We start from the raw sequence: 12,978 nt of genomic DNA, 5'->3' as shown, positions 1-12,978 counted from the left end.
TGTGTTGGACACTGGCTAGACTAAAGTGTAGAAATTAAGTCCTGACAACTACTGTAGCTTGCAGAATTCCTTACAGTATTTATGGCAGTGTCTGGGACTTATTCTATCCCTTTGTTAAACTATTACTAAGTTAAAAACTAAACATTGTGGCAGTAGGTCATAGACAAGTTTACAGATAAGTAAACCAGGATGCTGTTCCATATGGATGGGTGAACTCTTCAGGTATAAATCAGTAAGCAAATAGGTAATCTCCAAGTGCATGTGTTCCAACACATTTCATGGTTTAATATTAATATTACATTTTTCTGATAACTAGTTTCATGTTATGGATTTTTTTGCTTTCTTTGTTGCATTTTCTCCTTGGTACTAACATTTGCATGTCACTATAAAAAGTCAACTGTCCTCTCATTGGTCAGAGTTTACGCTTTGGGATTCCACTCATTATGGTTATCCATCAAGATTGGTTGACAAGTTAGCCTGGCGATCTAGCTCCGTTTTCACACATACACATTGGGTCGGATTGCAATCTCACTGGAAGTGAGATGGTTTCAGTTTGGCCAAGACCTCCTCATTCAGGTGATCTCAGACTGGTGTGGATCTAAGCACGACTGCTATATTTAAATATATTTAAAAGACCCAAACTAAGGGAGAAAATGCACCAGTTTCTGCTCCAAACATGCCAGGTGTGTAAACACCCTAACTAAAAAAATGCATTTTAAGTACTAAAAGTGGGTTTAGGCATCACTATGTTATAATGTTCATTTTTGTTAAAGATTGCATTTAACACCTATTTATTAGCATTTTTAAAGTTTAACCATAAGTGTTCAAGGACAGCAAAGGTCTAAATGAAAAAAAAAATTGCTAATTTAACCATCTCTTCGGAACCTATGTGTTTTTGACTCACTAGTTTTCTGATGCTAAAAAAAAGCATGGGCTTTTTGCTGTTTACAGAATCTAGTGTTCTCACACAGGCAGGTGCCATTTCTCAGGACCTCTTTCCAGCGATATCTGTCAGGAAGTAGGAACATTTAATGTGTCAAGCAATCACTTACAACACCTTTAATTGATAGAGAAGAAGTGGCTAATTATTCATTATATAACCATTACTGGAAATAAATGTGGAGTACACAGTACTGATGTGTAAATATAGATCTGTAACGGGAGTTGAGTCTGAATATAGAAGTGATGAGTGATTCAGCTGGTGAGTTCTTGGTTTTTGTTTCCCCCACCTCTCTCTCTCTCTCTCTCTCTCTCTCTCTCTCTCTTGTTTTCCCCAGGCCCAGGGCCGTACGGTCCCATGCCCTTGATCCACACAGAGCATGAGACTAATCATTAACCCTCCACTCTGTCCCCCAGCTGGAACAAACCCAGCCACAAACACAGCCTCTGCCAGGGAATCTCTGTGTACGTGACCGCTCGTTTTCCAGGGCACATGCACATGCTTGCACGCTGCAGGGGGACCAAAACAGATCCAGAGATGGAAAGAACGTCCAAAGTAGGTCACTGATCACTGTTCATGTAGAGTAATCGTTATCATTCAACCAGAATACTGGGTGTCATTCACTTATAATTTTGTATTTGTATGCACGGGAGAAATACTTACAAAAATTCCCAACACATGCATACAACTTATTCTAATGTTAATGAATTCTGAGATTTCTTGAATGAGTGACCGCTCAATGCTACTAATTTGCATAAACACACCCATCTCCATTTAAGGGCTTTTCACACAACCTTTCCATTCAGCCTTTTGGTACTCCTGTAATGAAAGTAAAAACTTTGTTAGATCCTCAAGCAATGCTAAGTATTTCATTCTCAAATCCACAATAAACACTTTATATTAGCCAGCTGTACACAGAATATCTGCGTTCTCATATAGAAAAAAAACAATAAATCAGTTTATCTTAACATGATTATTAGCCCACCCAAAGTACTGGTTTTTGCATATTTGTGGTTTCAGTTGACTTTTAGTCCGAAAGAAATTGGTGAATCATGGTTGGTTCGTGAAAGCATTCATACTCAGATTTCACACACAAATGTACGCATACACACTTAGTAGTGCATGTGTAACGGAGGCCAGCGAGTACTTGCTTTGCAGTTAAACCTTACTCCCAAATCTAAGCGACAGATGCTAGTGGCTGCAGTCGTTTAGCCTCCTTGTTATTGCGTCTGCCTCCCATGCCGCAGACCTGGGTTTGAGATCCATGAGAGAAGGGTTTCACATGAGAGCCATTGTGTTAACTAAGGTCTCCTACACACTTCAGTTTATGCGGCATTAACCAAATCCATTGATATTAACATAAAAGATGTGTCACCAACAAGTAGGAGCAAGAACTGCAAGGGTTTGCAAAAGGGATCAACCTTCATATGACCAAATATTTAGTCATTTTGACTTTGACTACTGAGAATTTTAAGCAGGCTGATCTAGTTGCCCATAAATCCAATTCGCTGTATTCCCACTTGATTTCCAGCATATCTTTTTTTACATTCTTATCCCTCAAACGCCCCATAAGAGCCCTAACAAGCACATATACAGACTTGCATATCGAGATGAATGCTTATGAACACTCGCCCTGAAAACACTGATAAGTATAATCAGAATTTAACATTAAATTTGTACTATGTATATATATAGCTGCTTTTCTCAGAATAAGTGGAGGTCAAACAAAGATAAGGTGAGACGCAACATCCTGCACTGCTGAATATGTAGAGGTGAAGAAGACATGCTGTTGAAGAGAGAGCGCTGAGTTACACGTCAACACATCCTGATCTGACCTTTACACTTCATCCAGGCTTTAAACGACCTGTACACTGTTACCCTTCAGGGTCCTCACTCTGCCGGTCACATGTGTTTGTGTGTAATCGAGATCTCTATCCTTAGCTCTGGTCACCAGGCAGGATACAGATATGAATCTGTACCAATATCCTGTTCAGCAGGCTTTTAAACATATTCCCTACATATTCTATAAGGGAGAAGATTTTATACATATTTTATATGACACTCCTTCAGATAATTCTTCATTCAGATTTATTCTTTAAATGGATATTGGTTACAGGTCGGAGGTGGACTGGGACAAAAAAGGTCAATGACATGGCACTCTTTTATGATTTTTTTTTTTTTTTTTTGGAGAAGCATAAAGTCAGAAATGCAGTGATGCAACTGATGTCATAATGAAACAAGCCTCATTCAAAAATGATTGAAAAGAAAACATCTTGTATTTTGACAGTCATTTGTTGTGTCTTATAATAAAACAAGCTATTTTAATAAAACTGCTACAACTGCTTATTTAATTTTTTTAAGTTTTCATTTTCATTTAATCTTTTATTATTTGTATGTGTGTTTTTGTCATTTTTAGTAGTTTTTGTTGTTGGATTGTCTTTTAAATCTGTCTATATAGTGTACTTTTTATTCATTTTTATTTCAAAATTTGCAGTTAATGTTTATTTTATTTCAAGCAACACATGTTTGTTAATAGTTTTCATTTTAGTTTTTAGTTTTAGTTAACTAATAACCCTGGTTGGATAGCGTGACAATTTTATTATTTAAAAAGATGAGTCAATGATTAAACGTTTCTTGAAAATTATATAAAAAAAATAAATTATTTTTCTTTTTTAAACCATGAATAAATAGCATATGTTAAAACCAACATGAATGACTTAGGTTTTTTTTCTTTCTTTTTTTAATCTATCATGGATACCAATATGTCATTGACCCATTATATAATTATATTGATTACAGAGTCATAATAAATCAAAGTTTATTGTTGTGTGATGAAGACAAATTCTAACATTTTAGTATTCTGGAAATCCCCTATGAAATAATTTATTTTGTGTTTTTACTTATTTAATTTGACACCGTGAATGGTACTGCACTGAACATTCATCCCACACTATATTTGTCTGCTAGATGAAGAGTGGATGAGAGCGGCGAGCTGAGTTTAGAGCTGGTGCAATCCTGTGAAACTGCTGATAGAGTAGTAGACTGTGCGTCTGGGGACAACTGTGCCACGCTAGCAAGCAATATACGCCAGAATCGGCTACTGTGCTTTAAATGGGCCGGCTGACAATACTGAAACTTTTACTCTCATTAAATTCTTTGTACATTTTCCTAAATCTAAATTTAATTTTGCAAGACACTCCACAAGTCTTCCCCTGGGCAGTTCATCTTTCAGGAAAGCAGGCAAATAACTGTCTGCTTGGCAGGGATGGTTGTTACTCTGAACAACTTCTAGCTTTCCTCGCTTACCCGTGCTGCTGAGCAACGAAGTGAGGTTAGCAATAATCTTCCAGGGGTGCTAATCCTCTTATCAGTTCACACTCACACTTGAGGTGGGTTGGAAAACCAGTAGAGAAACTGCACCTTGAACTCAGTTGAGCACACTTAACACACATTGACCTCACAGGCGGTCCATTAGCTCACACCCCCAAAGGAAGCCCCTTATCAACAAGACAGCATTTTAGCCAGTGGCTAGCTGCTGTCAGCTGAGCTAATTATTAGCTAGATCAATCGTGCTAAACTGGGTTACACGTATGCACCTCATGCAGACAGGTCAAGGATTGAAAATCAGTCCAACGGCGCCTGTCCTTGAAAGTCCTCCTAAAATGACTGACACACTTTCAGTTTTAGTATACGCTTCTCGGTTTTCTGTTTATTTTGGCCCAAGATGGAAATGAAGATGTAGGTGAAGAAAGAATAGTAATATATATATATATATATATATATATTTACAAACTTCCTCCTCATGTCATGTGGTGTAACCATCAGTTTTTCCATTATACCCTGAATACATGAGTGTACACAAATTAATTGTTAAAATAAATATATATATATATATATATATATATATATATATATATATATATATATATATATATATATATATATATATATATATATATATATATACCAAAATATATCCTTATTTTTAAATGTAATAATGTAATACTTTTTTTTTTACAAATATTATGGATAGTTAATTCATAAAATCTTCGTTTTTTTGGGCAACCTAAACTAATCTGGTTAAATTATTTGATATTTGAAGTTACACCACATGACTTTGGCAGACCAACGTTTTTGAAAATATAATGGTGTATTCACACCAAACACAAATTTATTTATTCGCGGGAGTAGATTACATACAAACAAATTTAGAAAATGGAAGAGCGCATTATTGTAGCTTCTTTGAGGACACCCCCAAAATCTATGATAGAACTTCACAGAGTTGAGTCTGCCTCTGTATGGTGCTGCGATCCCAGACACGTCTGCGTTTGGCTTTCCAGCATTTTTGGGACTTCCACAATAGGTACAGAACAAGCAGCTATCATATTTATCCTCAACATGGTTATACTCATGGGATGTTTTCCATTTCACTAACGCAAATAAAAACATAGCACGAGTGACGCGAAAAACATCCCGCGAGTAATCCTGAACGAGAGAAGTGATGGGCATATTCGCTGTGATTTAAATATATTTGTATTATTTAAAAATAATAAAATAAATAATAAATAAATAATAATAAAAGTGTGTTCCAAATACAGGGTTCACACAAGGTCCATAAAAGTCCTGAATTTAGCTTTTAGAAATTTAAGATCTGAAATATTTGAAAAATCACCTTGTTTTGTTAAGATAAAGTGCTTACAAGTGTTATAAATTAAAACAAATATGGGTATGACTCTTTATAACTTAGTCTTTATAACAGTTGATGGTAGCCAATGGCTACTGTTAACTCTTTGGTTTCCAACCAATATCTTCTTTCGTGTTCAGAAGATGAAAGAAACTCATACAGCTTTGGAACATGTGGAGGATGAGTAAATTATTTCTGGGTGAACAATCCCTTTAATAAAAGAAATAGTCAATTAAGAATACCATGTACTGTATGGCATGCATGTCCAGAGGTGAAATGGTTTTGCCTGTATGAACTTGTTTTTTTTTTTTTTTATGAGTTTTTTTTATGATTGTTTTTTTTTACTTGATTATGATCTAAGAAAAGGTGTATTAACCTGACAAATGTGACTTTATTACAAAATAATTTAAATTCAGAAATGCTCGTAAAAGAAGAGGTCTAATCAAGTCATTGTATGTGTGAATTTTGAAACACTTTTCAATAAAACATCCCTTCATCAGCCAAGATACCAGCTCAAAATTAGCAGCTCTGCAAAACGTGCAAGGCTAAATGAGATAATGTCACTGAGCATGTATCAGGTGTCTGCTGTCATTAATGCTTCCCGTATCAGTGACACGTTTATCGAATTCATTTAAGGAACAAGGCCAGAGGGGCTGGGGTGTAAAAAAAAAATCTATGCCGCTCTGGACTATTGTGTAAAATGCAGTGAAACACTTCCATTAACGCTGAGGGACGATGTCAGGATCAGTGACCCACCCTAGCAGACTCACTTATCCAGAGGACACCGCTAATGGATCCGCAAGGTAATGTAATAGCCCATATCCACCGGTCTCTTTACTCTGCGTTTATAACCTAGGCTCAGTCGATGCTATCGATTGAGGTACATTCTACATGCTGTTCCATTAACGTGCCAGCGTGCCGGTGGAGGAGCGGATCAACACAAGTCCATTAGCAGATCACATCCAAAAAGCTATAGCCCAGAAATCCTGGAATCCCGGAGACAAACACAGCCGTGATTCAGTCCTTACCGAGAAACACGCCGCAGCCCGGCTTTACCCAAGCCCAGTGCAAACACGCTACACACAGTAGACAAGCGGCATACATGAGTCCAAATGAGTACTGTGAGGTCACTTCAACCACAGCTTCAGAGCTTCACAACAAACCTCCAAACCACTGGCTGGCCGCACGTAATCTGTCAAGCAGCTGCGAGCAAACTCCAACACCTGGCTGGAGGAGAGCATACAGGGAAGATGGACGGAGGTCGTGAGAAAGCAGGCCAGAAAAGATAGGAGATAAACATCACGAACAACTGCGTGGTGTTGCACAATCTGCTCTTGGCCTGGGCCATTTTTCAGTCACAAGAGCGAGGGAACAGAACACTAGATTCAATCTGTGCCTTGCTCGGAAAGAAAGGATCTGGTTCTAATTTACACTTCTGAGCACCACAGCCCAGAATGAGCTCACCGTGAAAGAATAACAATAAAATAAGCTGGAACAAGAGACAGAACAACAGCCGAGAAGCAGGGGACAGAATTGCGCAAAAAGCAGCTGGGGCGTCTTTCTTTTTTCCATGTAGCTCATTTGTGTTGGTGATTGATAGTAAACAAAAAATGCTATTTGCTTTTCATCAACATTTCTGTGGTTACTAAAGTCATTTGCAAAGCTTTTTTGTGTGTGTGTGTTTTTTTTGTGTGTGTGCATTGTTATGAGGTTGCTAGTCTTCTGGATGGGTGTTAGTGTTTTGTATGTGGACACTAAGATGTTCAACTCACACTTGTGATTTGCTAGTGTGGTCAGGCTCTGCTGTCAAGAATCACAAGAGACCAATTCTGGTCATGAGATATGACTCAGCATCTAGCAGATGTCATTCATTTAAGTGAAGCACCAAAGTATTATTATTTATTTTTGTTATATGAAGGTCACATTAAAGCGGTCATGAAAACCTTTTAGTATGCTTTTATCATTTTATTTAATACTATTATTGTATTGCTTTATTTGTCCTAGACTCACAATTTCAATCTTAGAATATGAATATCCATTATATACTGTATATATGTCGAAAAGTTGAGAAGACAAATCTAGGTATCACTTGTTTACAGAATATTTTTATTGCATCATTTCCAGTCAAACTTTCAATTGTTAAATTCTGCAAAGTGTGAACATATTATTTAATTGTATGTATTTAGTGTAGATTAAAGGCTAGGTATGTAATTAACCTTGGCAATATGAAGGTGCTGGCTATTTTATTCCAAAAATATTCAAGATGATATTTCTTAGTCATGTATATCAAACACACATAGTTTGGAATGTGGCGAAAAAAAATGTACAATTTATTTTTGTCCAAATAAGTGCTATACCTTTGAACTTTATAATACTAAGAAATTATTTTCTGAGCAGAAAATCATAATCATGCCACATGAATAAATTAAATTTTCAAATATTTTCAAATGTAAAAAAGTTGCATTTAGTATTCCACAATTTTATTGTTACTGTGTTTTTGATCAAATAAATGCAGCCTTTATGAGCATAAGAGACTTCTTTCAAAATCATACAAATCTCACCAAACTCAAGCCTTTGAATGGTAAACAGTATTCAACGCTGTTAAATGTTGTTACTGTATATATATAAAAAAAACTAAAAATTGATGCATTAAAAAGAGTTTTTACTTTCTAAAGTCTCCAAGGCTCAAAGTTTCCATAGTTGAAAAACACCCAAATATAAGGAAAAGTAAGCAATGCTTGCCTTAGCAAACACTAACAATTAGCTAAACAGTCGAAAAAAAGCCCTCGGTGTTTGAGGGGATGGAGAAAAGAAGGAGAAGAATGGTGAGTGTGAGAGAGAGTGAGAGTTTGCCAGACGGAGGCGATTAGTGGCGGTTCTGGAATGTGAGGTCAGTGAACGAAGCTCAGCTGAGACCTACTTTGTAAACAGGGACCCTCCTCTTCACAACAACACACACACATACACATTAACACAAACACTTCATTATGACAATATACACTTATTCCCACACAAACACCTCATCACCGCCAGCCTCTACCCAAACCTCCATACATTCATTATATAAAACGCCTCGGCAAACTATACAAAAACACATCCCGCTGACAAACTTCACCATCAAGATCACCACAATACTAAGGGTCTGCTTAGAAAACACAGCTTCAGAAACCACTGGTTCCACACGGACACACTAGCGTGCAGATACACAAACACTTCTGAAAACCGCAGGAACCGCAGTGTCAATATACAACCACATGGACATCGACTCCACACAAACGCAGGCCAAACCGACCGTGCTGCGCATGTACACATACACGCAAGTGACCCCAGACGGCCTTGGACTAGCTATATAAACAAAGAGCAGTGGAAACACATGCAGGTAGACAGTCTCTAATCTGCATGAAACGACAAATCTACAAGCACAAATATGGCTGACTAATGCATTGAGGCAGACAAACGCAAAAAAAAGACTGGAAGTTTTCTGGGAACAAGAAGCAAAACATGTTCTCTTTATTACAGGAAGTGAGTGAGAGGTGGGATGTAATTACCCACCTAATCTTGTTTAATCTCCGTCTTTGTCTACCTTTTGTTTGCGGTGTCTTTCAATCAGATAAAAAGAGCCTTTGTGGAAAAAAAATGGTCAGGCGTGCATGAGTTAGACTCAGACAAACACACAGATGAGACGGAGCCGTACAGATGATATACCCTCTGGCACTGTGACTGTGTTTTGGATCACAGGACCATCATCCACTAAACTTCTAATTGAAGCTATTGTCTGGAAGAGAGTCTGTTTGGGTAGACGGGCAGAGCTGATCTCTGTGAAGAGAAAGAGATAGCTCAAGGGGTGACATTACTCTTTCTGTTGTTGCTTGGTGTTCTGTTGTGTCTACCCTGATGAGCTCACACAAAAGACAAATCACACCAAGAACAAAGACGCAGACCTGCAGAGGAAGACAGGAGCGATGCATGCACAGACAAATTCCCAAGCTGCAGCAGTCGTCAAAAGAATGATTACTAACCGAGCCTGAGAAACCTTTATAAGTTATTATAATGTCACAGAATATTTTAAGTTCCTATGATGTCACAGAACCATTTTAGGGTCCTATTATACCATACAACCTTTTTAAGTTCCAATGAACAGGGATGCAAAACTCAGTTGCTGGAGGTTGCCACAGTCCTGAAAGAGTTCGACCCAAGGTTTAACCCTAATCAAACGTACCTGATCCAGTTAATCAAGACCTTCAAGCTTAATTGAAAACCACATAGCATGTGTGTTGGAGTAGGGCTGGAAGAGTTATGTTCTATCCTTGCCATAGAACTTTTTGATGATTGCACAATGGCATAGAAACATTTTTGGTTCCTATGATGTCAAATTACCTTTTTAAGTTTCAATACTGCCCCAGAACCTTTTTAAGTTCTTCTGATATCACAGAACCTTTTAAAGTTTTTATGATGTCATTGAACCCTTTTAGCTTCTTATGATGTCACAGCACATTTTTAAGTTCTTCTGATATCACTGAACCCTTTTAGCTTCTTATGATATCACAGAACCTTTTAAAGTTTTTATGATGTCATTGAACCCTTTTAGCTTCTTATGATATCACAGAACCTTTTAAAGTTTTTATGATGTCATTGAACCCTTTTAGCTTCTTATGATGTCACAGAACCTTTTAAAGTTCTTATGATATCACTAAACCCTTTTAGCTTCTTATGATCTCACAGCACCTTTTTAAGTTCTAATTATGCCACAGAACCATTTTAAGAGAACCTTATTTAGCAAAAGTAATGCCACAAGAGAACCTTTATAAAGCCCTGTTCGAACAGGACTTGGGTAAATTTGGGTTTCACAGACTTACTTTTTAATCCCTTTAAAAATTACTGAGCAAATTACTCACTGTGTTTCGACTAACTCAAGGGTCCTCCGAGACAACTAATCCCACCAGGATAGGAATGTCTGTGAATGCAGTTTTTCTGTCACAATGCTTCTCATTTATTTTGACCTTCATCAGATTCCCTAACACAAGCTCATTTTCTTCTTGTGTTGCCAGGACAGCTTCATCTTTCTTCTGTTACCAAAAAGTACTATGCTTGGCGGTAACACAATGAACACTGAACCATATGGCCGAGTCAAGAACTCTACACAGCAAAAAAAAATTGCTGGTGATAAGAAGATACTTCTAAACATAAGCTGCTACCAAGAAAGAGGGCACATCTGCTTTAACATTTCTGCATCTCTATGAAACACTGCCAACTTTTCCTATATACCCTTCAAGCATTCTTATAAATTCTTTCTCCACACCTAAAAATAATGAATCTGTCAGGAAATTGAGGTGATGGGGAGCAGAACCACAGGAAAAGATGAGTTGAAGCATGCTTGAGTTTTCCTCTCTGACCCTCACCGCTAGCAATGCTGCGTCTCTGGTGTAACTGTAGCCGAGTCCAGGCATGCGTCCTCAGGCTGGGGGGATATACTTTACCCTGTCTTACAATACGCTGTGCACAGGAGACAGTCAACAGCATGAGGGGTCGGCGGTGCCTTCAGACTTTTTAAGAGTGTGTTTTTTTTTTTGATAATGGGCTGTGTGGTTAAGGCAGGTCAGTAAGGAAGCTTATTTCACCATGGAGTAATATAGAGAAGGTTATTGTGACTTTAACTTAAAACTCTGAAAGAAAAAAAATCTGAATTGCAAGATGTAACCTCACAGTTGCAAGATGTTAACTTAATTTTTTTTTTTTCTTGCAAGTTTATATCTTGCTAGTCTCAGCCTCAGACGTCACGCACACGGACCGTTGGCTAAACGTCTGATGCATATGGGACACAAAAGTGTAAACACTTCAGGAGTGTCAAAGTCATCATCCATGAGACGTGTGTGTTGTGTTCTTTAACGTTCAGGCTGGAAACAAAGATACCGTGGTGCCAAACCCCCTCACAAAAAATAAGAAAGCCACCGTGTTTACTACTATGACGACGAGCGCAATCAACTAAACACTGGATTTTCAAAAATATGTGAAATACCATATTTTCTGCACTATAAAGCGCACTTAAAAGCCTTCGATGCATAACACATTGAAAATGGAAATTATAGCTCACTTTTACCATCTGATTCTGAGAAAGACTTTTTCAGCACTTTTTGAGCATCTATTTTTCCCCCTATCCAAGATAACTAAACACCAACATAACAACATATACCCAAGAAATATGTTTAATTTGGGTTGCCCCTGAAATAAAAATGGTGGTCAAATTAACCCACGAACATCAAAATCATCAGAAAATGATTTGTGTGGACTTCAAAACACATCAGTGTATCCTCACTTTGCATGCACGTCAATGGCCCTAAATGAGAAAAAGTAACAAAATATCAAGAATAAAATCACAGATTAACTTAATTAATTTCCGAAAGCTCAGAAATCCGAACATAATACAATGGGGAACTCGTCTGATTGTTTTAAAGAGGTAGAGAAGAGCAGAGGGAGTCATTAGTTCATGCATTCCTCTGATATGGTTGAGACCTCAGTAACAAAAACAGACAGGAACAGACAGGGCTGCATATTCTCAGAGCATAATTCTCTATAATAGAGCTGTGGTAATTGTGCCGCTAAATGCCACTCATTTGCTCCTCTCTTGCAAAAAAAAAGTGTAATCCTCTAATTTGTTGTGTCTCTCGGCAGGATTCACTCTAGTTTCCTTACACTCATGAGGGAGACGAGCTGGTATTATAGATCTCAGCCAGCGCTGTCCTTTAACCCCTGACCTTTCACCAAATCCATAACAACAGTATTAAACCACCAGCAAACTCACACAAACTCTCAGTCTCTGACGGCCCTGGGCGGTTTCCTCATTTAAAGCTGTAACCCCGTGTACAGCTGAGAGTTGGCAGGCTCCAGCAGGCTGCAGTGGATCAGCGTTGAGTAGCTTAGAGCGAGTCTGATGCTAGACTAATGCACTTTAGCCAGAGGGGAGAACACAGACAGAGATAATGGCAGGGTGGTCTCTCTGGTCATTTGTTGAACAAATGAGGGCAGATACAACTTACACTCCCTCTGACAGGATGGATATTTGCTACTAAAACAAGTGTAAAGCTTTATTAATTGTGTGTGTGTGTGTGTGTGTGTGTGTGTGTGTGTGTCTATATATATATATATATATATATATATATATATATATATATATATATATATATATATATATATATATATATATATATATATATATATATATGCACACACATATATACAGGGCTCGAATTGATGGGAGGTGGCGGGCGGGTTGGGGGAGTGGCATCCCCTGGTTGAATTTTTTTTTATAAAAAATAGTTTATTTAATATGCCAATTTTTAATTAAATAACAAATATT

The 12,978-nt window shown here is 37.6% G+C and overlaps 1 protein-coding gene across 1 annotated transcript in view; it reads right to left on the bottom strand.

The window, feature by feature from the left end:
• The window catches only part of LOC113067695 (phospholipid phosphatase 3-like), a 33,239-nt gene that overhangs the window by 7,362 nt on the left and 12,899 nt on the right, over nucleotides 1-12,978 (bottom strand). The gene's annotated exons all lie outside the window — the stretch shown is intronic.

Source organism: Carassius auratus, linkage group LG28B (genome assembly GCF_003368295.1).
Source record: "Carassius auratus strain Wakin linkage group LG28B, ASM336829v1, whole genome shotgun sequence".
NCBI lineage: Eukaryota > Metazoa > Chordata > Actinopteri > Cypriniformes > Cyprinidae > Carassius > Carassius auratus.
Note: the sequence above shows the minus strand (reverse complement) of the source record. Positions and strands in the feature narration are given on the sequence as shown.